Genomic DNA, 24,721 nt, shown 5'->3' on the forward strand with positions numbered 1-24,721 from the left:
TTGCATTTTGTAAATATAAGAAAGACTGAACATGTGAAGTAGAGGCATAGAAAGCCTTAAAAATGGGCACAAATCAGACCTCTAGAGATGAAAAGACAATGTCTGAGAGGAAAACTATACTGGATGTGTTATGGGAGAAAACACATTACAAAAGAAAATGATTAGTGAACTCAAACACACTGCAATCAAAACTATCCACAATAAAACTATGAGTGTGTACTGAAAAAAAAAAAAAGCAGAGAATTGATAAGCTGTGGGGCAATTTTAAGCAATCTGAAATACATGCAATTAGAATCCCAAATAGAAGAAACAAGAAAAGAGAAAAAAGGAATTATAAATGCATAGATCCAAAAAACAAAAAGCACAAAACAATGTGGAAAACTACATGAAAATACATCGAATCAAATGCTCTGATAAAGAATCCGCCTGCAATGCAGGAGACCCCAGTTCAATTCTTGGATCAGGAAGATCCCCTGGAGAAGGGATAGGCTACCCACTCTAGTATTCTTGGGCTTTCCTGATGGCTCAGCTGGTAAAGAATCCACCTGCAATGCAGGCGACCTGGGTTCGATCCCTTGGTTGCGAAGCTAAGAATAGCTACCCACTGTGGTATTCTGGCCTGGAGAATTCCACGGACAGAAGAGCCTGGCAGGCTACAGTCCATGGGGTCACAGAGTCAGACACGACTGAATGACTCTCACTTTCACTTTATTAATAAAAGAAAAGTATTAAAAACAGAAAAAAATACATGTTATATACAGGGGCACACAAGTTCTGTTGACATCATGTTTGGATGGCAGCATATTTCACACTGAAAACAATACAAAAAAGACAAGAAAGCAATATCGTAAAACCCCTGAAAGAAAAAACAAAACATGCTAACCTATAATTCTTTGTCCCAAGGAAACTATGTTTTTCAAAACAATTATTCCTAATGAAGAAAGTCAGACTTCCTTATCAAAGAAAAAAGGAGTTTATTTGTATGCATGTGTGAGTCTGTTTATATAACAGTCTGGAAAATGTGTGATCTAACCTACAGTGACAGAAAGCAGATCAGGGGTTGCCTGAAGATGCGGAGGACAGAGAGAAGCAGAAGGGAGAGATTACAGGGAGCAGAAGTAAACTCCTGGGATGGCGAAGTGTCCACTCTCTTCAGAGTGGTTGTGATTTTACCAAATGTAGGCCTGTGTCACAGCTACCAAAATGCTAAGTGTCTGAGGTTTGCTATAACTCAGTCAAGCTATTTAAAACTGCATGATTCTATGGTGCTGGTGAACCCGTCTGTAGGGCGGGAATACAGGCAGAGACACAGCGAACAGCCCTGTGGACACAGCAGGGGGACAAGAGCGGGGGACGCACTGAGAGAGGAGCGCCCAGACACACACGTGCGTCGGAAGTGGCCGTCACTCATCGCTCAGCTGTGTCTGACTCTGCAGCCCCCGGGCTGCAGCTCACCAGCCGGGGGGACTTGCTCTGTGACTTAGGGAGCTCGAGGGTGGTCTGTGACAATCCAGAGCAGGGGGATGGGGTGGGAGGCGGGAGGGAGGCGCATGAGGGAGAGGACTGTGTGTTCCCATGGCTGATTCCTGTTGCTGCGTGGCAGAAATACAGTGCAACGTTGCAACATTGTAAAGCGATTATCCTCCAGTTAAAAATAAATAAATTTTATACCACATAATTTTAGTATAAAAACATACGTGACATATAAGCTGTGAAGTACAAAAATAAAGCAAACATCTCTGACTCTATCCAAGCTGGACTTCTCAAACCCATAACTTCTCCTTCCCTCCTCCAAGAAAGTAAATATTATTTTGCTTTTATTAAAATTATTATGTATTACACATATAAGCATGCATTATCCAAGAAATTATCATGCTTTTGATAAAAGTAAACAAATAATTTTTCTCTTTACATGTCTAAAGAATATAACATAGGAATGTTTCAAATCAAAATTAATGAAAGTTATGTCTTTCCAAACATTTTTCAGTGTAACACACTAGTAACAGAAAAAAAAGACCTTATGTGTTAATATCATTAGTAATTCACCTGTTATTTTTATGAAATTTTAACCATATTGTTAGATTTTACTTAATCACATTTACCAATAGTTCCACCTGAAGCCATTTTGATTACTAAATGGATTTGAAGTTCTTCACTCTACATGACGCCCCTGCTCAACCAGCACATATCATCTCATTTAGCACAAACTCAATATGGTTTTTATCATGAGGACTTCTGAAAACTTGGAAATAAGTAATGCATTCTATGAATTAAATATTAGAAATGCCAGAGAGCCACGTGAGGAAAGAAACCAAGAACTCACTTGCAAAATTTTTCTTAAAGAGCAGACAGATTCAAAATTTTAAACAAGTTGCCTCATTTCTAATCTTAGAAAGAAAAATGTGTGTAAAGTAAAATAAATAAATTAATTAATTAAAAATAAAATAAAATCACTGGGGAACAAAAAAAAAAGAAAGAGATGTGAGCAATCATCAACATTTAGTAAAGTGGAAACCTGTTCTTTATTGTGTCTTTGCAGAAAAGGGGAATGGTTAGCCTGATGGTTAATTTTACATGTTAACCTGACTGAGCCATGAGATATCCAGACATTGGGTCAAATGTTATTCTTGGTGTTTCTCTGAGAATATTTTTATATAAAATCAATATTTAAATTGGTGAACTGAGTGAAGTAGATTGCCCTCCTTAGTATCAGTAGCCCTCAACCAACTAGTTAAAGTTTGAATAGAACAAAAAGGCTGACCTTCTCCCAAGTGAGGGAAAATTCTCCTACTTGACCGCTTTCAAACTGGGACATTGACTTTTCCCTGTCTTTGGATGTGAACTGAATCTTTGGCTCATTCTGGGTCTTGAACCTGCCAGCCTTCCAAATGGAACTACACCATAGGTTCTCCTACCCGTTAGGTCTTTGGACTCAAATTGGAACAAAACCATTGGTTCTCCTGGGTCCTTACCTTGCCAACTCACCCTGCATATCTTGAGACTGTGTCAGTTCAGTTCAGTTCAGTCGCTCAGTCGTGTCCGACTCTTTGCGACCCCATGAACCACAGCACGCCAGGCCTCCCTGTCCATCACCAATTCCGGGGGTTTACCCAAACTCATGCCTATTAAGTCAGAGATACCATCCAACCATCTCATCCTCTATCGTCCCCTTCTCCTCCTGCCCTCAATCTTTCCCAGCATCAGGGCCTTTTCAAATGAGTTAGCTCTTCGCATCAGGTGGCCAAAGGACTGGAGTTTCAGTTTCAGCATCAGTCCTTCCAATGAACACCCAGGACTGATCTCCTTTAGGATGGACTGGTTGGATCTCCTTGCAGTCCAAGGGACTCTCAAGAGTCTTCTCCAACACCTTTTAATCTTAGGGAATAAATTCAGTAAATACTTGTTTTTATTGGTCATTTGGGGCTTGGTATTTTTGGGGGGCTTTTTGGTCAAAATCAACAAGATATGAGAATATTTTTACCATTCTTGGTTTTGGACCCCTTTATTCTCCTTGTATAAAAAAAGAAAATATTCAAGTCATTCCATATGATTAAAGGAGTTCATCTAGAAATAGAAAAACTGAAACTGAAAATAAAATATCATAAAAGAAAAAAAATGTCACCCTGTCCTCTGGCTATTTTAAAGTGATAATTCAAAAAAAAAAAAAAATAAATAAAGTGATAATTCATCCAACTTTAGTCAGTCTGAGAAACCACATAATATCCTAAGCCTTCAAAACTCAGCAGCTAGTCATGAACAATGACAAAAGCTCAGTCAAAACCCTTCTGTGGCCTCCCTGAACTCAGGAACTCTAATGACTTTTCTGGCTCTTTTTTCGTGCAGCTCAACTTGGAACAAAGGCAACAGCTTTCAGAAAGCAGTGGTTCAATCACTAACCAGAGTGTGGATCTTATGAGAACAGGGCTCTAGTTTCAACCAACTGGCTCCGTAGACAACTTGGCCTCAAGGAACAAATTATCAAACTCCATAACTATGATCATCACTGCTACCTCAAAAGCCAATCTTCCAAATACTTGTCCATAGTTGTAGCAGCAACCTGGTAAGAGAATATGGGTGTCTCAAAATAACCCACCACAACTGTGAGCAGAAACAATTCTAGCACAAGACCTACAATTTCCTGCCTACCTGCTTCCGTCAACTCTCCCATCTAAGGACACAGACCATATTGAACATCTACTTGAAGCTATTGGGATTTACATTCAAATGTGGAACTTAAAACACTCCTGAGACAACTGTGAAACAACTCTGCAGATGAAAATGAAAAATTAGTCTAAATAGTCAGGCCATGCAATGGTTTACGATATGGCCATCTGTACATTCAGTTCAGTTCAGTTCAGTTGCTCAGTCCTGTCTGAGTCTTTGTGACCCATGAACCGCAGCACACCAGGCCTCCCTGTCCATCACCAACTCCCAGAGTCCACCCAAACGCACGTCCATCGAGTCGGTGATGCCATCCAGCCATCTCATCCTCTGTTGTCCCCTTCTCCTCCTGCCCTCAATCTTTCCCAGCATCGGGGTCTTTTCCAATGAGTCAGCTCTTCGAATCAGGTGGCCAAAGAATTGGAGCTTCAGCTTCAGCATCAGTCCTTCCAATGAACACCCAGGATTGACTTCCTTTAGGAAGGACTGGTTGAATCTCCTTGCAGTTCAAGGGACTCTCAAGAGTCTTCTCCAACACCACAGTTCAGAGGCATCGATTCTTCGGCACTCAGCCTTCTTTATAGTCCAACTCTCACATCCATACATGACTACTGGAAAAACCATAGCCTTGACGAGACAGACCTTTGTTAGCAAATAATCTCTCTGCTTTTTAATATGCTGTCTATGTTGCTCATAACTTTCCTTCTAAGGAGTAAGTGTCTTTTAATTTCATGGCTGCAATCACCATCTGCAGTGATTTTGGAGCACAGGAAAATAAAGTAAGCCACTGTTTCCACTGTTTCCACATCTATCTGCCATGAAGTGATGGGACCAGATGCCATGATCTTACTTTTCTGAATGTTGAGCTTTAAGCCAACTTTTTCACTCTCCTCTTTCACTTTCATCAAGAGGCTCTTTAGTTCTTCTTCACTTTCTGCCATAAGGGTGGTGTCATCTGCATATCTGAGGTTATTGATATTTCTCCTGGCAATCTTGATTCCAGCTTGTGCTTCCTCCAGTCTAGCATTTCTCATGATGTATTCTACATATAACTTAAATAAGCAGGGTGACAATATACAGCCTTGACATACTCCTTTTCCTGTTTGGAACCAGTCTGTTGTTCCATGTCCAGTTCTAACTGTTGCTTCCTGACCTGCATACAGGCTTCTCAAGAGGCAGGTCAGGTGGTCTGTTATGCCCATCTCTTTCAGAATTTTCCACAGTTTATTGTTATCCACACAGTCAAAGACTTTGGCATAGTCAATAAAGCAGAATTAGATGTTTTTCTGGAACTGTGTATAGAGCTGGTCATTTAACTTGTAAGATGACTTTGTTGAGCACTGAATAGATGAGGAAGCTGAAGCTCAAAACACTTAAGAAATGTGACTGGTATCACACAATTTAAAGGGGCTTTCTAGGTGGCACTTAGGGGTAAAGAACCCACCTTCCAACACAGGAGACATAAGAGATGCAGCTTCAATCCCTGGGTTGGGAAGACCCCCTGGAGGAGGGTATGGCAACCCACTCCAGTATTCTTGCCTGGAGAATCACATGGACAGAGGAGCCTGGCATGCTACAGTCCATGGGATTGCAAAGAGTTGGACATGACTGAACCAATTTAGCACCCACACACACACACACACACACACACACAGTTTAAGGATAGAATGCAAGATCTGACCCAGTTTCGTGTAAGGTTAAAATCACTGCTCTTAACTAAATGCTGTACTGTTTCCTTTATAGAGAAGGAGGAACAGTACAGAGAAAGTCAGGTCCGAACTACTTTTGTGCAAATGTGGCCCACCGAATGGGGCAGCAGTGTTGGGAAGCAGCCTTTCATGCCTCAGCGATTTGCTGTCTCTTCTGCGTGCAATTGCTTCCAATCAGAGAACTAAACAGCAGACTTGCATAAGACTGATTGGAACAGAGTGGTCATTACTTTTCCAAAACTGCCCATTGCACCTTGGCAGGTATTTATGTTTTTCTCAAACAGGAGAATGCCCAGAAGCACTGCTATGAATTGAAATGCATAGACCTTTTAGCTGGATTCTTAGGGGGCAACTTTACAAGTGCTTGAAATAATGGCTAAAGCAATTTTTTTAAATGTATTCAAATAACAGTTGTGAGCACAGTCAGATTGTTCCACCTAAGAAGAAAAAGAAAGGTAATTACCTGTAAAACACATAAAATGTATATTGTTTACTCATCATTAACTCTGCACACCTTTATGCTAATGGATAGACTAAGACAAGCTTCCAACAATAAGGTGACAGAGAGAGCCAGAGTAAGTCAGAGAAACACACAAAGACCTTCCCAGCTGACTGGGTGACATCCCAGGAACCTTGAAGAATCCCTGTGTATCCTTCACAACCTTAATCACCTGTGGAAGTGGTAAATAATGGGAGAAAATCCAATAGGTGCTAGAGATCACTCTGCAGACATTAGTTTCTCCTTACTGCTATCTCTACCAAGGGGACAGCAAACCACTTACTGGACAAAGACCAGAGAAGCAGGAAAGAATATGAATGTCAAGATCCAACAGAAAAGTCAAAGTCGTAATTCTCTGAATCCCAACAACCCTTTTATTTCTCCCCCCCCCCTTTTTTTTTAATTGAAGTAGAGTTGATTTGCTATATTGTCTTAGTTTCTGGTGTAGAGCATAGTGGGAACCACATTTCAAGGAAATGCATGGAAATTAACTAATGTTTATTGAGTTCCAGCATTGTGCCAGGCAATTTACATATAGTATATGTCAAACATGTGTTCTCAAAAAAGCTTTTACTGCTTTTCTTCCTTCATAGCCTATCCTTCCTTAAGGGAAGCAGAAGTTATCCACGGTACCACTGCAAAAACATAAGCCAAATAAGAACACAATACAAGTCACTCCTGACTCTGACTTTTTCTTTTTAATGTGGTTCAGTTCAGTTCAGCAGCTCAGTCGTGTCCAAGTCTTTGCGACCCCATGAACCACAGCACACCAGGCCTCCCTGTCCATCACCAATCCCCAGAATTTACCCAAACTCATGCCCATCGAGTCGGTGATGCCATCCAACCATCTCATCCTCTGTCATCCCCTTCTCCTCCTGCCCTCAATCTTTCCCAGCATCAGAGTCCTTTCAAATGAGTCAGCCCTTCGCATCAGGTGGCCAAATTATTGTAGTTTCAGCTTCAACATCAGCCCTTCCATTGAACACCTACGAATGATCTTGCTTAGGATGGACTGGTTTGATCTCCTTGTAGTCAAAGGGACCCTCAAGAGTCTTCTTCAACACCACAGTTCAAAAGCATCAATTCTTCAGTGCTCAGCTTTCTTTATAGTCCAACTCTCACATCCATACATGGCTACTGGAAAAACCATAGCATTGACTAGATGGACCTTTGTGGACAAAGTAATGTCTCTGCTTTTTAATATGCTGTTTAGGTTGATCATAACTTTTCTTCCAAGGAGTCAGCATCTTTTAATTTCATGGCTGCAATCATCAGCTGCAGTGATTTTGGAGCACAGAAAAATAAAGGCAGCCACTGTTTCCTCATCTATTTGCCATGAAGTGATGGGACCGGATGCCATGATCTTACTTTTCTGAATGTTGAGTTTTAAGCCAAACTTTCACTCTCTTTCATTTAATAAGGGTGGTGTCATCTACATATCTGAGGTTATTGATATGTTATTGATATTTCTCCCGCCAGTCTTGATTCCAGCTTGTGTTTCTTCCAGCCCAGCATTTCTCATGATGTACTCTGCATATAAGTTAAATAAGCAGGGTGACAATATACAGCCTTGATGCACTCCTTTTCCTGTTTGGAACCAGTCTGTTGTTCCATGTCCAGTTCTAGCTGTTGCTTCTTGACCTGCATACAGATTTCTCAAGAGGCAGGTCAAGTGGTCTGGTATTCCCATCTCTTTCAGAATTTTCCACGCTTATTGTTATCCAAACTGTTCAAGGTTTTGGCATAGTCAATAAAGCAGAAATAGGTGTTTTTCTGGAACTCTCTTGCTTTAGCTATGATCCAATGAATCTTGACAATTTGATCTCTGGTTCCTCGGCCTTTTCTAAAACCAGCTTGAGTATCTGAAAGTTCATGGTTCATGTATTGTTGAAGCCTGGCTTGGAGAATTTTGAGCATTACTTTACTAGCGTGTGAGATGAGTGCAATTGTGCGGTAGTTTGAGCATTCTTTGTCATTGCCTTTCTTTGGGATTGGAATGAAAACTGACCTTTCCCAGTCCTGTGGCCACTGCTGAGTTTTTCAAATTTGCTGACATACTGAGTGCAGCACTTTCACAGCACCATCTTTCAGGATTTGAAAAAAGTCAACTGGAATTCTATCACCTCCACTAGCTTTGTTCATGGTGATGCTTCCTAAGGCCCACTTGACTTCACATTCCAGGATGTCTGGCTCTAGGTGAGTGATCACACCATCATGATTATCTGGGTGGTGAAGATCTTGGGTGGTGAAGATCTTTTTTGTACAGTTCTTCTGTGTGTTCTTGCCACCTCTTCTTAATATCTTCTGCTTCTGTTAGGTCCCCACCATTTCTGTCCTTTATTGAGCCCATCTTTACATGAAATGTTCACTTGGTATCTTTAATTTTCTTGAAGAGATCTCAGTCTTTTCCATTCTATTGTTTTTCTCTATTTCTTTGCATTGATCGTCAAGGAAGTCTTTCCAAAGATAGCCTTGATATTCTTTGGAACTCTGCATTCAAATGGGTATATTTTTCCTTTTTCTTTTGCTTTTTGCTTCTCTTCTTTTCACAGCTATTTGTAAGGCCTCCTCAGACAGCCATTTTGCTTTGTTTGCATGTCTTTTTCTTGGGGATGGTCTTGATCCCTGTCTCCTTTACAATGTCATGAACTTCCGTCCACATTTCATCAGGCACTTTGTCTATCAGATCTAGTCCCTTAAATCTGTTTCTTACTTCCACTGTATAATCATAAGGGATTTGATTTAGGTCATACCTGAATGGTCTAGTGGTTATCCCCACTTTCTTCAATTTAAGTCTGAATTTGGCAAAGGAGTTCATGATCTGAGCCACAGTCAGCTCCCAGTCTTGTTTTTGCTTTAATGTTTTGCTTGTTTTAATGTGGTAGTGTTGGTCAATTCTGAAAAGAATTTTGAGAACAAGAGTCTGTGATTTTCATCAAGTACTTTTACTTAGCTTTCAGTAATAGAGAAAGAACTAGGTTGCCAATGGCTAAAATAATTTCACTGAAATAATTTACAGTGACAGATGGACAGATAGATATGGATGTAGATATATATAGATATATAATCTCCACTTTTTCTCTATAAACCTTGTAGCAAATACTATGGTGAAGCAAAGATTTGTCTTACAAAGTTACCTGGGGAAGGTTAAAACATAAAATTGAAATTTATTTGTCTAGCTGAGTGAATAGAACACTTCTCAGTGTCCAGTGCAAACTTAAGCAAGAAAAGACTCAATTCTCAGTTTTTGAGCCACATCTAAAATGCTTCATATTTATACTCAAAATCACCTCTTAACAACAAGGTCCTACTGTGTAGCACAGGGACTGTATTCAATATTGTGAAATAACTTAAAATGGGAAAAAATCTGAAAAATAATATTTAACATGATATAATTTATATATGTGTCAGTGACTTTGCTGTATGCCAGAAATTAACACAACATTGTAAACCGACTATACTTCAATTTAAGAAACCAAAAGCCAAACAAAAGCCAAAAACTGCTTCTTTTCAAATCAGTGAACTATCTGATTCTAGTTGCTGTGTTTGATATGAAAGGCAAATAGCACAATGCTCATAAGCAGAAATGGTTGGATCAATGGCTTGAGGTTGAACTCCTGGTCTACCATCCACTAGCTCAGTAATGTAGCGCAGGTTACCTAACCTTTCAAACCTCAGCCTCCTCATGTATAAAATGGGTGTGATGGAAGTATCTGCGTCGTGTGTTGTTATAAGAAAAAATGAAGTAAGGAAATAAAGAAGCTTAGAGCAGCCCTGGGCCAGCCCCAGAAGCCCTGCAGGGTGCTCTGTCCTCTCTTTCTCAGCCTTGCCCAGCCTCCCCGTGGTGGACACCTTCCCGGGCATCTGGAAGTTAGTGGACGGCAAGAATTCCAGGGATGACATGAAGTCACTCGGGGTGGATTTTGCTACCAGGCAGGTGGCCACCATGAGCAGCCTACCGCATCCCTGGAGCGGATGGAGACACAGTCAGCATAAAAACGCACAGATCAGCTTCAAGCTGGGAACGGAGTTTGGTGAGAAACAGCCGATGACGGGAAGGGAAATCCGCTGTGACGTGCTGGGCGGAGGCAAACTTGTTCACACGCAGAAGTGGAGCAGACACGAGGAAACACCAGTGCAGGAAGCAGCTGATGGGACACCCATCCGGACCCCCACCCAGGGGCAGTCTGCACGCACACTTAGAAGAGCCCTGGCCTGCCCACTCCTTCAGTGCTCTTCTGCCAGTTGACGCCTCCTTGACTCAGCACCAGATTGCCTCATTCTCCTCTTGCATTTTGTGCACATCCAGCTTGACTGGAGGAATTCTCTCGGGGTCGGGTGGCAGCAGCCTGGATCCAGTTCCGTTCTCACTGTGGCTGTTTTGGTTTTTTAACTGCATTCAAAGGGTGCGCTGAGGGCGATAAAACAAAGCCAAAGCCAAAACACCAAAACAAACAAACCCAACAGAAAGCATCTGCGCCTGGCACCTCTACACACTGAACAGACGCCAGTTAATATGATTACCAAATTTCAAGGTGTTGTGATTGTGGCAGGACAGTTTGAGATATTAATCTTTTTTTACTGTTCTGTTCTCATGGATGCACAAAATTCAAAAGACTGGAAGTGATTCTGGTATATTTTTATCTTTCCTCCCTGAAGAAAAGAATCAAGATTTTCCAGTCCTAGCATGCAAGAATTTCTCTTGCTCCAGGAGAGAATTAATGACTTCTGTTTTCTAAAACCTCTAATGAAGCAGTAGGGCTGAATTTCATTTAAGAGGGAAGAGGAGAGATGAAGGAAAGAAAGCAACCTGGAAGAAATGAGAGGGTGAGCATCCCTCCGACCTAGAGCTAGACGGGGTTGGATTTTTGGCAAGCAGAGGAGATCTATGTTCCTGCTTCACACAGCGTCCCAAAGGGGAGACGGGGAGGGAGAGCTGAGGTTGGCCTCTAGGGTCTAGGCCTGGAGAGAAGCATCAGGTCCTGGGTGAGCCAGAAGAACCACTACAGTGGAGATCTCTGAGCAGGCCCAGCACACTCCTGCCAGAAAAACAACAGAAGGCCAACATGTGACAAGGCATCATGCAACAGAACACAAAATGATAACGACAAAGATAACATGGGAGTTGACCAGGTCGCTTACTCATCTCTGCCTGGCCCAATTCAAGTCTTACAGAGTCGTAAGAGAGAGAAGCCCCCAAATCAAAGCTTATATTGTGTTTCTTACTGCCCTGATAGTTGAAAACCAGGCCCAGAATTAATTTGTTTTAAGAAGAAGTTCAGGGAACTTGAACTTGTGATCCAGTGGCTAAGACTCTGAGCCCCCAATGCAGTGGGCCTGGGTTCAATGCCTGGCCAAGGAGCTTGATCCCACATGCTGCAAATAAGAGTTCACATGCCACAACTAAGACCCACTGCAGCCAAATAGATAAAATAAATAAATGAAAATTTTTAAAGATGAATTTCAGGAACTTCCTGGAAGTCGAGTTGGTTAGGACTCAGCATTTTCCCTGCCAGGGGCCCAGTTTCAATTCCCGATCAGGGAACTAAGATCTCACAAGCTGCAGCATGGCCAAAAGAAAAAGATGAAGTTCTTTAAGTTAAGCAATGCTTAGCATAAAATGTGAGTTTTGCAAGGTCCTACCATGTTAGTGCGGGGAACTATATTTAATATCCTGTGACAAATCATAATGGGAAAGAATATGAAAAAGAACATATATATGTATAACTGAATCACTTAGCTGTACCCCAGAATATATAGCTATAAATCAATTATACTTCAATAAAATTTGAAGGAAGGAAACAAAAGAAGTACAAGTTTTGGAGTTATTTTAACCTCAGCTTAAATACTAGCTATGTGTATAGCCATGAGTAAAGGATTGAAATTCACTAAAATTTAGCTTCTATATTTATGAAATTATAACATAACTTGAAGCATATGCATAAAAATTAATAATTCATAAATTGCTGGATATATCATATGGCAAACAGTGGGTACTCAATAAATGGTAGCTATTATTATTATTATATAAAAGTGCTCCAGTAGGCAGAAAAATAATTGTCAGTGAAAGATGACCATGACCCTGCCATAAAAGGATGCCTGTTGAAGGTGCAGTGATTGGTAAACAACTCCGATCCCCTTCAGGACCAAAGCGTTTTTGAGGCAGCCTGCCTGAAATGTGGGTCACATACCACATGCATTAGCAGAATCTGGGGAAGCACATGTAGACCTGTATCTCCAGATGCTAGAAAAGGGAGCCGGGGGTATGGAACATAAAGTCGGATAAGGACGAAACTACTAGTATGGGAGCACCATCCTATGACACGCTGTTCCCAGGTGGCTCAGTGGTAAAGCACCCGCCTGTCAATGCAGGAGACTCAAGAGACACAGGTTCAGTCCCTGGGCCAGGAAGACCCCCTGGAGAAGGAAATGGTGACCCACTCCAGTACTCTTGCCTGAAGAATCCCATGGACAGAGAAGCTTTGCAGACTACAATCCATGGGGTGGCAAAGACTCAGACAAGACTGAAGCAGCTTAGCCCACATGCATCCTATGACCCGAGATTTAAAGCTCTGCAAGAACCTTAGGAGACTGTGCTACCATGCTGCTCAGATGACCTTGGAAACACAAGGAAAGTGATCGCCTTCATTAGGTGAATTAGAAACACCAGAAATTCCTCCCTCATGGATTCATGATTCATGGCTCAGTATACGTGTGCAAGCTGAAAATTACCAGCTCCTGCATCTCACTCACAGATGACCTTGCAAACCACCAAAATGAAATTCCTCCTAATGCGCAGAGCTTCAGGGGTGCACCCAGCCATCTGCGTTGTGTAGAAAGTGTCCCAAGGTCGTGATATGTATGGTTTCATGAGCAACAACAAATGACTTGGCTGGTTGGATGGGGCATGGAATGAAAAAGACAGAGAAGTCTGAGAAAAAGGCATGTGGGCAGACATAGAGGAAGGGACACAACATGTAAACCTCTTTGTTTCGCTCGTGAACGAGCGTATGAGCCACTGTTTAAACGGACACCCAGATGGCTCCCTGGGGCAGGCCTAGGTGCTGTTCTCTCCACATCTAAAGGACAGTCCTGACGTTCACTCACAGATACTGGTGCCAGGAACCCGCCCCCCAAATCCGCGTGCATCTCCGCAGACTGCTTCCCAAGGAACCCAAGCCGAGAACGTGCCAAGTTAAACATTTATAAATTTAAAAGAAAGACAATGGAAATTTTATATGAAAGATAATTAATACTTGCATCATAAAACGTGTACTTTAAATCCGTGAATACGAACATTTTAAAGAAGACTTGAAGCAAGTGACTAAACTGTCCCCACCGCCCCCCACCCCACCTCTGCCAACCAGACAAGCACCCAGACGCTACTCACACACGTGTTATCTCATCCCACAGCCAAACATTCCAGGGGAAAGAGAGAACTTATGTCTCCTAACTACCCAGACTTCCAGAAACCACTCTGACTGGTCTCCTCTTGTCATGCGCCTCTAAATAAATCACTGTTAAGGGATGTGAAACGCTGGTTGGCCATCACTCCTAGATACGCTTCCTACACCTGGAACACAGGGAGGAGAGGAATAACATCTCAGGACTGACACAGAGATGTCAGTGTCATCAGCGGCCTCCCAAAAGGAAGGCGACGTTCCCAAGAAAACTCAGAATGCTCTAACCAGGGAACAGCACCAACCATTTTTCAAAAATAAAAGTGTTTAACTAAAGGATAACATCCTTTTAAATGATATACTTGAGACTATAGGTCGGTGATGGGTAGGTTTCTAAAGTGGCCCGTAAGATCCTTGCTCCATGGAATACACAGCTATGTAAACCCCTCTTCTTGAAATGTCATCAGGACCTGTAAATACAATAAGATAGTACTTCCATGATGATGTTGCATTATGTGGCAAAACATATTTTGCAGATATAATTATTCTCAGCTGACTTTAAGTGAATCAAATTGAAATCTCCCCCCACCCAGGGTGAACTAATCAGATGAGACTTTTAAAAGCTATCCAAAGCATCAGAGAGCTCTTCACTGGGTAACCATGTCTTGAATTGCCTTTGGATGAGGGTAGGGCCTGAGGGTGGCCTCTAAGAACTATAAGCAAACCCAGCCAACAGTGAGCAAGAGAAGTAGGGCCTCAATCATGTTGTAACCACAAGGAACTGCATTCTGATGAGGCCTAAATGAGCCAGGAGGAGCACTCTCAAGCTGCAAATGAGGCCCATGAGCACCTTCACGCCAGCCTCATGGGCTCCTGAGCAGAGTTGTGTCGGTCAGAGATTTCTGATCCACAGAAACCATGAGACAACTCACTGCTGTTTAAATTTGGAGCAATTGGTTACTTGGCAATAGAAAATAGACACAAGATCACCTTCTAAAGTCTTTTGGGTTTTTATTTTCATGACAGGCAACAGAGTATACAAAAATGCACAGAGTGTATATTAATGATGATGACTACAGTGCTACAAAGAGTTTTGAGTATTTGTAGTTTTCAACAATGGCAAAATGATAAGTTTGAGATGTGAAATGTGTTCTCCTGACAGTCTGCAAATATGCCTACAGCTGAGTTTTAGGCATAGTATTTAGCAAAATGATCCAAGTCTTCATTTCACTCACTGAACTAAAAAGAAAAATGCTAGTTTTTTACATTATCGTTTTCTCTGCCACAAAGAACAATCTGCGCTTCTTAAAATCTATTAAATCTTTAAAATATATACTTTCTTAGCTCTGAATTTGTAGATGCCTCCTGAATCTTTAATACTCAAGAAAAGACAGAGGAAATGCAGAAAATGTTTCCAAAAAAATTTTGCCTGCTGAATTAATGTATAAGAATTCTAGAATCTTTACTAAAACTAATATATTTTGGAAGAACCAGGAGCCAAAAGATATATTTTGTTTCCTCCTTGAATTCTCCAATTTGTGGCCATCTGACCCTGGGAAAAGCTATTCTGGATAAAAGATTGAATAAATTCTAACAATTGTATTAGTGAAAGAATTCCATGAAAGTGATGTATAGTAAGTGCTTTAAAAATTCTAAAATGCTAACTAAAATTAAAATATCAGTTCATTTCAGTTGCTCAGTTGTGTCTGACTCTTTGTGACCCCATGAACCGCAGCACACCAGGCCTCCCTGTCCATCACCAACTCCTGGAGTCTACCCAAATCCATGTCCATCGAGTCAATGATGCCATCCAGCCATCTCACCCTCCATCGTCCCCTTCTCCTCCTGCCCCCAATCCCTCCCAGCATCAGGGTCTTTTCCAATAAGTCAGCTCTTCGCATCAGGTGGCCAAAGTATTGGAGCTTCAGCTTCAACATCAGTCCCTCCAACACCCAGGACTGATCTCCAAAATTAAACTATAGATAACAGATTTCTAAGTGGAGTTTTCTTTTTTGCTCCCACAAATAGTGTGTTCCAGACACAGGTATACTCAGAATGAAAACCTTTTACAAATGATTAAGCATTAGGTATAAATGAACTTTGGATGCATTTTAAAGTATGTCCTATTGGAATGCTGATACTGGAAAATAAATTACACTAATCAGCCTCTTAAATAAAACTTAACCTCTAAATTATACGATGTGTATACTTTGTAAAATTTATGTATAGGCACATTTAAATTGTTCAGTTAATTAAAGTAGTTATTAAGTTAATTGTCATTGGCCTAAGAGTCTTGAGTTATTGGTATAATTATGGTTATTCGTGTAAGAATAAATCTTAGTACAAGGGGATTTTTCCTTTACCTTTCTTTTTACATTTTAACTTGCTTTTATCATAGTACAGAAATCCAAAATCATGCATATCCCAACAGATAGGGAATCTGTGATTCTAAGACAGTTTCAAGCAAAGTGATGATTCAAACTTATCACTGCTTTTTGAATATGAAAACGTTGTGAGAAGATTGCTCCCTCTTCTGGGTAATATTCCTGAGGATGAATTCTTACTATCTTTGTGTTCTTCCAGAAAGTCTCTTTGTAACCTTTATTTTAAATGACTTCTAATCCTATTATACAGGCTTCCCAGGTGGCTCAGTGGTAAAGAACCCAGCTGCCAATGTTGGAGAGACAGGAGATAGAGGCTCGATCCTTGGGTTGGGAAGATCCCTTGGAACAGGAAATGAGAACCCACTCCAGTATTCTTGTCTACATGGACAGAGGAGCCTGGCAGGCTACAGTCCATGAGGTCACAAAGAGTCAGACACGACCTAGTGACGGAGCGCACACACGCACACACACACTGCATCATATGCAATGTTTTGTTATTCAGAGAAAGGAAGGAAGCTTCTCTATAAGCACATCTTAGGCTTCAGAGGTACCTCTGGAAACTGCAGTCTCACCACACCGGGCTGCAGTTCAGAATCAGAATGAGATTTCCCCTGGACTCTCCTTGGATTCCATTTTTGTTTTCTCATTGTTCTGGATGCAAGTCATCCCTCCACGACCAGGAGCTCCACCTGCCCCACGAGAGCTGTGAGTCCCTCCTCAGCAGTTCTGCTCAATAATACGAAATCCTCTCTTTCCTCAGAGGCCACTACTTAAGGCAGAAAGAAAACCGTCACTGCAACATCTGCCTTGCTCTGTATGTCCCTCGCTCGTTTGTGTCCGACCCTTCGTGACCCCTGGACAGCAGCCCGCCAGGCCCCTCTGTCCATGGGGTTCTCCAGGCAAGAACACTGCAGCGGGCTGCCGTTTCCTTTTTAATAAAAGTCCATACAACTAGAAAATTCTCTAAACTAGAACTGTTTGATTAGGTTAGAACAACTCCGCCTCCAGCTCACCATAGATAGTATTAACAAAAGAAGATAGCAAGAAGTAAATCCACCTAGTACTTCCCTCTCCCACAAAGTAGACTTGGGAGCAAGAGTAAAACATATAACAAACAGCTATAAACTTCTAGAATTATGTAGGTGTGGTCATTGAGTCCTTGTAGTATTTTGAAAGCCCTGGTGATGCCACATGGTTGTCGTGATTAAAAAGATGATGAAGAAATTCATTGTGTCAAATTCAGGGCTATTTACCACCATTTAAATTAGCTATATAAAGCATACTGTACCTTTCTAAGTGGGGTTTGCACTGGAGGAACGGTGAAGGTCAGGATTTGTAGACGGATCTGCGTTTCATTAAAATTGAGTTACCGGTTCATTTGTGTATCCTTGGGCAAATCATTTCAGCAGTTAAAAAAAGATAATGCTCAAGGCTAAAGGATTAAATCTCCTAGTTAAAAAAAGAGCAAGGTAAATGATAATACTATTATAATAAATATTGTCATTTACTGTTATTGCTTTTGAGTCTAGCTTTCTCTAAGCTCCTATTATTATTATTCATCATGTTTAACTGTGTTCATTAGGCAAGGTACAAGGAGCACATACCCAATGCTATGTATCACTCAGAGATGGTCCCTTACTGTCCTAGCTCATCAGTGATACTCTCTTGACTCTGGGGCAGGAAGATCTAGTGGAATAATGCTCTAGACACTAAAGCAGGGGCCAGCTTGAATAGCACTACTCCCAGGAACTCTGATAAAGCTAACAGAGGACCTATTACGGTAGATGCCAGGTGTTGGTGAAATAGATGGTACAAGTTACTGCATCAAATAAGGCCATGGCCTACTGAGATCTTTCACTCACCCATCGACAGACTGAGGCAGAGATCTGCTAGTTTATCCATTCATTCATTTACCTGCTATATGTACCACACCCTAGTAAGTGCTAAGAAAGGTGTAACAGAAATGAACCCATATACAGTATGCAGACAGGGCCTAATAAACATTCCTTCACCATCAGAAGCTTAAAAGATTTTACAAAGACACTGGAAAGAGCTAAGTAAAAGTAGGATATCAAGGCAGTGTTGCATGATAGAAAGAGCATAGACTTCTACTAATATCAAAATGTATTATTTAAGTTATTTAAAGTTAATGAAATTGAAATAGTGTGTTATTCATGTGACTATACAGATTAAGGGTACAGAAAAGACAACAATATCACAAATAACCATGTAAATGAAAACGAAGGCAGCAAAGATACCACTTTCAGCACCCAGATTAAATGTTTGCCAATACCAACTGCTGACAAGAGTGTTGAGGAAAAGGAAAGCTTATATAGAAAATAGGACAAACTAGAACAGACACACTAGTTGAGCAATTTGGCGGTATTTAGAGGAACCCCAAAACACTTAAACTTTCTAACCCAACAGTGCAACTTCTAAGTATTTTTTTCTGTAGAAACTTTCAGTTTCTTACACAGAAACTCTGTCCAAAGAGACATAAAAATATGCACTATGTGGCCTCCCTAGTGGTCCAGCGTTAAGAATCGCCGCTAACTCAGGGGACGCAGATTCAGTGGCCGCTCTGGGCAGATGCCACGTGCTCTGGGCAGCTAAGGCCGCGTGCTGTGACTCCTGAAGCCTGCGCGCTGGAGCCAGGCTCTGCAACCAGTGAAGCCACCGCAAGAAGCGCAGGCCCTGCAACTAGACAGCAGTCTCCGCTGGCCACAGCTAGAGCAAGCCCACACCAGCAACGAAGACGCACCTCAGCCACCTATAAAGAGATCATTTTTTTTTTAAATATGCGCTATGCCTCATTTTGGTAATGGCAAAGTATTGGGGGAAACGTAATGTCAGTTGACCATGGTATAGTGTTAGGACAAAGAGAACCACAGATTTAGAATTTTAAATAAACCTTTATCATTTATGTTTATCATTTATCATTAAGCTTCCTAAAAAACCCTCCAAAACTTTTCTTGGGTTCTCCGAAGCCTTGTGACATACAGATAGGTCCCCTAATACTCCACAGGGAGGGGGGAGCAGACCTTATCATCACATGTCAGCCACCTTCAAAAGGTTATTTAAAAGATATGCTTGTAAGATATGTTTGAAAGGAGATTAGAGTGCCTTTGCAAAACACACACATTTATCATTTTGTTAAAGCTTCTCTAAGTTTACTTGGTAACACTTATTTAATGAAGACGATTATTTTTTCATCAGTAGACAAAGCGTTTGTCTTTTTCTGTCTGACTTATTTCATTAGCATCATGCCCTCCAAGCCCATGCATGTTGCTGTGAATGACAAAATTCCGTTCTCTTTTTATGGCTGATGGTATCCCACTGTGTATATATACCACACAAAATGCATGTTAGATGGAAAGATATACACATATTGGAAATAAAGTGATGCAAAATTATACAATGTAAACATTAAGCATAAGAGAACTAGAATTGCTGTATTCATACTGGGTAAATAAAATTTAATTTAAGGAATATTTCTAGAGACATTTCATAACGCTAAAAAAGTCATTACATTAGATGGATATAACAATTAAAAATTAATATGTATCTGACGGTAGAGTACTTGAGAGTGCGTGAAGCCAAAGCCAGCTTAAAGAAGAAACAAGCAGCCCGCGGTTATATGCACCCCTATCGCTCCCCTGGTACCTCTTTGTCTGCGGGGGCTGGAATACCATCACATTATTGTGGATGTGGATTTACTCTTATCCACCCTTGTTTTTAAGCTTTGAGCTTTCTGTATCAGTGAAATGCTTTGGCTGTTGCAGAAAGCCGTCTGCTATCGTCTCTCTGATACTGTCGTTCAGTCTCTCTCTCCCGCAGTTAGGACAGGCCCGTTTGTCCGGTCTGCGTTCTGGTCTCCCTTATGTTTTCTGTCTTGTCAGCCAGCATCTCACTGTGTCATCCCTCAGGTCCGCCTTCCACGCAATGATTTTAATTCATGTGTGTGCTCTTTAATTCGTCTTAGGTGATAAGACCACTAGAAGTGGTTATTTCTAAAATTTCCTGGTTTATTTTTGTCTGGTTTAAACTTTTGTTTAAAAAACTTCTGTCATTATGTGAAAAGTGAAGGTGAAGTCACTCAGCCGTGTTGACTCTTAGGGACCCCATGGACTGCGGCCCACCAGGCGCCTCTGTTCTTGGGATTTTCCAGGCAAGAGGACTGGAGTGGGGTGCCATTGCCTTCTCTAACCCTCCATACAAAGGGTGGCAAAATACCAGATTTCAAAAGGATACATAAGCTTAAATAATATTGAATTTAATTATGCTTACTGGTAAGTTTGAGAATACTCATTAGCATTTACCACATTATTCAAACCACTGAATAAATAATAAGTTTACAATTTACACTTTAGATTTTTATTATCCTCATCATTTAGTTGTCCCTTAATTCTTCACTTCTTTATTTTATTTGCAAAAAATGTCATATTTTGACAAAGATTCATAACGAAGTACTGCCTATATTATCCAAGTGTTACATATTTTCAAAATAAGTCATATCTAAAATACTCAGCTGGAAATAATTCAAGTATATTTCCAAGAAAGGCAAGCATTTTCTACATAGTTTTGAGGTAGAATCCTAAGAGATATGTTGAACTTGTGATTCAAAATAACATCTATTCACAAAGGAAAAAAAGAGACTATTTTTCCTTTCAAGTACAATATTTATAAATGCTTATAAATTATAGATTAAATGTTCAAATTGCAGCCTTAGTGTTGGGATGTATATATCCAAACCCATCAAAAAAAGCTGCTTTTTAAAATTAAGTTATAAATTCAAATATATCAAGTTTCAATGGCTATAAGTTCAACTTATAAATATTAAGCTACATGTCAATACACATTTTTTTAAGACATTGGATGCATTTTTATTGATCCTTTTAGTTTACAACATGAGGTAAAAGGCAATCAGTTCTCTTTAAGTGATATTTTACACAACTGTAGTAAAGTATTTTAAAGTTCAAGGGTTTATAATGGATTACATTTCTTAAAAGTTGAGGGATCAAGTAAACATGTTCTAACTTGAATTTTCCAGTTGACTCTTATCTTAACAATAGTAACCAGCTCTAATTAGATAGATAAGTTTCTTCATGGCCATGTTTTATTGTTGATGATCTCTTAACTATTTCAGTCATTACCCACTAATTCCACTTCAAAAATAAGTTTTGCGTTTGGTGGAATTTTGGCATCAGGCTGTCCTTCCTTTCCATAAGCCATTCTGGTTCAATCTCCAGTCGAGGCTTTTCTCCTTTACTCATAGTCAAGAGTGCTTCATCCCACCCTCTGATAACTTTGTCAATACACATTTAAAGGATGCTTACAAAATAAACTTATTGAGAAGTTTGAAATAATGCAGTATATTAACTACATTCATGAAATCTGTATTATTGGATTATAGTGTTATGTACAGCTTTAGAAAAAACTTCAGATGTTAAATGAATGATTCAAGGATATACATAGATTCTCTAAAAGTGTTAAAAATATAATTGGGTTTTAATGTCTGTAGACCTAATCTTCATTAATATGAATGTCTTAACATGTAATCACCAACTATTAGATTCATATCTTGATGATTGAGATGTATATGTTTTTTTATGCTACTCAATCAATATATTAGCATGTAGATTAATACTGAAATGAAACAAATTTCAAGTTTGATGTTTTTTAATATATACTTACTTTTAAAGGTTGTATATATAATGGCTTTGGCTTCTGTATGAAAACATGAGGCTAAGAATTGCTAGAGTCATGTAAAGATCTTAAGAGGAAGACCATGCGAATCTCCAGGGCTTAGGTCTGAGTCCTAACATTCTGAGTCTGAACCAGTTTGGAAAAACTTAACTCCAGACTTCTTGTAATATGAGGTAATGTCTGGTTTTGTTATTAAGTTCACTCTTAATTGGATATTCTGTTATTTGCAGACAAAAGCCTTCCTAAGTGATATCTAAACATATAATTGTTTCTTGGAATGTAAGAATTGTTCTACTCAATCGCCAACAGATTAAAAGAGAAAATACTGAAAAGAAGTGATTGACAAAAGTCAACATACATTTAAAAAAAAATCTTAGCCAACTACAAATTAAAAGCAATTTCTTTAGACACAGATGTAAAGAAGAGACTTTTGGACTCTGGGAGAAGGCCAGAGTGGGGCTGTGTGAGAGAATAGCACTGAAGCATGTATATTACCATGTGTAAAACAGGTGACCAGTGCAAGTTCGATGCATGAAGCGGGGCACCCAAAGCCGGTGCTCTGGGACCACCCGGAGGGATGGGGCGGGGAGGGAGGCGGGAGGGGCGTCAGGAGGGTGGGACCCATGGCTGATTCATGTCACTGTACGGCAAAAGCCCCCACAATACTGTAAAGTAATTAGCCTTCAATTAAAATAAGTATATTAATTTTTAAAAATTCAATGTCTTTAACATTAGCTTCTAGAAAGCCATTCTTAAAGAAATATCAGAACTATCCTTGCTTTAGTGAAAACTGCAGAGGAATGGCCACTCACTAGTACTTTCGTCACTACCCTGGAGATCCTATCCTCTGCAGTTAGTCGTCCATACATACATACACCCAGAGAGACAGATCAAAGAAACGAAGCAAAAACAGTGGAAGTAAATAGACCAAACTCTCATTATTTGCAGGTGATTTCACAAAATCGAATACGTAGAAAATTCTAGAATACTTGCTAAGACACTGCGTAACCACAGGTCTTGCTAACTTAAATACTACACGCCTAACACATATACTTTTTTTCACTCCACAAATATTTATTAACTATCCACCATGTGCCACGTACTGTGCTAGACCACAGAGATTCAAGTCAAGCAATACAGTACCTTCCCTGACAATTGCAAAGCTGTATCTACCATGAGAGGTAAATAAGCCTTAATCGAATGTTTCCAGCCGTTCCATTTGCATTTGGGGGCTTCCCTGGTGACTACTGGTAAAGAAGTTTACTTGCTCAGCGGTTAGCAGGCTGCATTGCTAACTTGCTAAGCCCCTTCACACTTCATGACAAGGGTGAGTGAAACAGACAGTTTGGGAGAAAAATGGCAAAATAAGAATCAGGAAAGAAAAGCAGGATCTTATTAGAAATGGTCAAGACGAATATTGCAAATATTTAACAGCCATCTGGCATAGACACTGACCAGTTTGAATAAAAGAAGACTCAGAAGGGCCATTAGCAACCCAACATATGTTTAGTTGGTTTATACCTTATACTAATTCAAAAAGATATACGCACCCCTATATTCATTGTAGCACTGCTTGCAATAGCTGTGGGTATTTTATTTTTATCAATATCACCTCACACTTGTTAGAAGAAAGGCAGATCAGATTTGTGGTTACCAGAGGTAGGGGTAGGATGGAAGGGGAATTGGACAAGGGTAGTCAGAAGGTGTAAACTTCTAGTTATAAGATAAATAAGGACTAGAGGTGCAATGTAAAACATGATAAATAATCATTAACACTGCTGTATGTTGTGTATAAGTTAAGAGAATAAATTTTAAGACTTTTCATCACAAAGGAAAAATATTTTTCTTATTGCTTTAATTTTTATCTATATGAGATGATTGATGTTCAACTAAATAATTGTGACAGTGATTCCATGATGAAAGTCAAATCTTTCTGCTATACTCTTTAAACTTACATGGTGCTGTATGTCTATTTTATTTCAATAAAACTGGGGGGAAAATATGTATCTTATTTTCCATAATAAAAACTAACTCTTAATCTGAAAAAAAAAAAAAACAGAGAGACAAAAGTTAAGTGCTTTCAAGGATGCAGAGTAATTGGAATTCCCATTTATTGCTGGTAGGAGTGAAAATGGTACAGCCAGTTTAGAAAAAAATTCGGCAATTTTTTATAAAGTTAAACATATACTTAACACCTAGTCCAGCAATTTCACTGCTATATATTGACACAAGTGAACTGGAAACTTTTGTCCCCATAAAAATTTGTACGTGAATGCCACAAACTGGAAATGGCCCAAATGTCTTTCAGCTGGTTAATACATAAGCTGTAGTACATCCAAATACAGGAAAACTACTGAGAATGGAATAAAAGGGAGCAAATGACTGGTTCACATAAGATGGATAAATCTTAATCCTTGTGTTAAGTGAAAGAAGTCAGACTTAAAAGTCCATGGTTTGTATGATTCTAATTATATGACATTATGGAAAATGCTAAATTATAGGAACATATCTGTGGTTGCCAGGGGGGAAATGTAGCTTGAGAAGTCAACTATAAAATGGTAACTCAAGGAAATCTTTGAGGGGGAGGAAACAGTTCTGTGTATTTATAATGGTGGTCTGACTGCACGCATTTGTCTCACCCACAGAAGTGTATACCAGAAAGGGGGATTTGGGGTGTTTTTGTAAGCTTTTTATTTTGTATTGAGGTATGCCTAATTAACAACATTCTGACATTTTCAGGTGAACAACAAAGGGCCTCAGCCACACATATATATGGATCGATTCTCCCTAACCTACCCTCCCATCGGAGCAGGCATGTAACATTGAAGAGAGTTCCATGCGCTGTATAGTAGGTCTTCGCTG

Source organism: Muntiacus reevesi, chromosome 21, assembly GCF_963930625.1.
Source record: "Muntiacus reevesi chromosome 21, mMunRee1.1, whole genome shotgun sequence".
Taxonomy (NCBI): domain Eukaryota; kingdom Metazoa; phylum Chordata; class Mammalia; order Artiodactyla; family Cervidae; genus Muntiacus; species Muntiacus reevesi.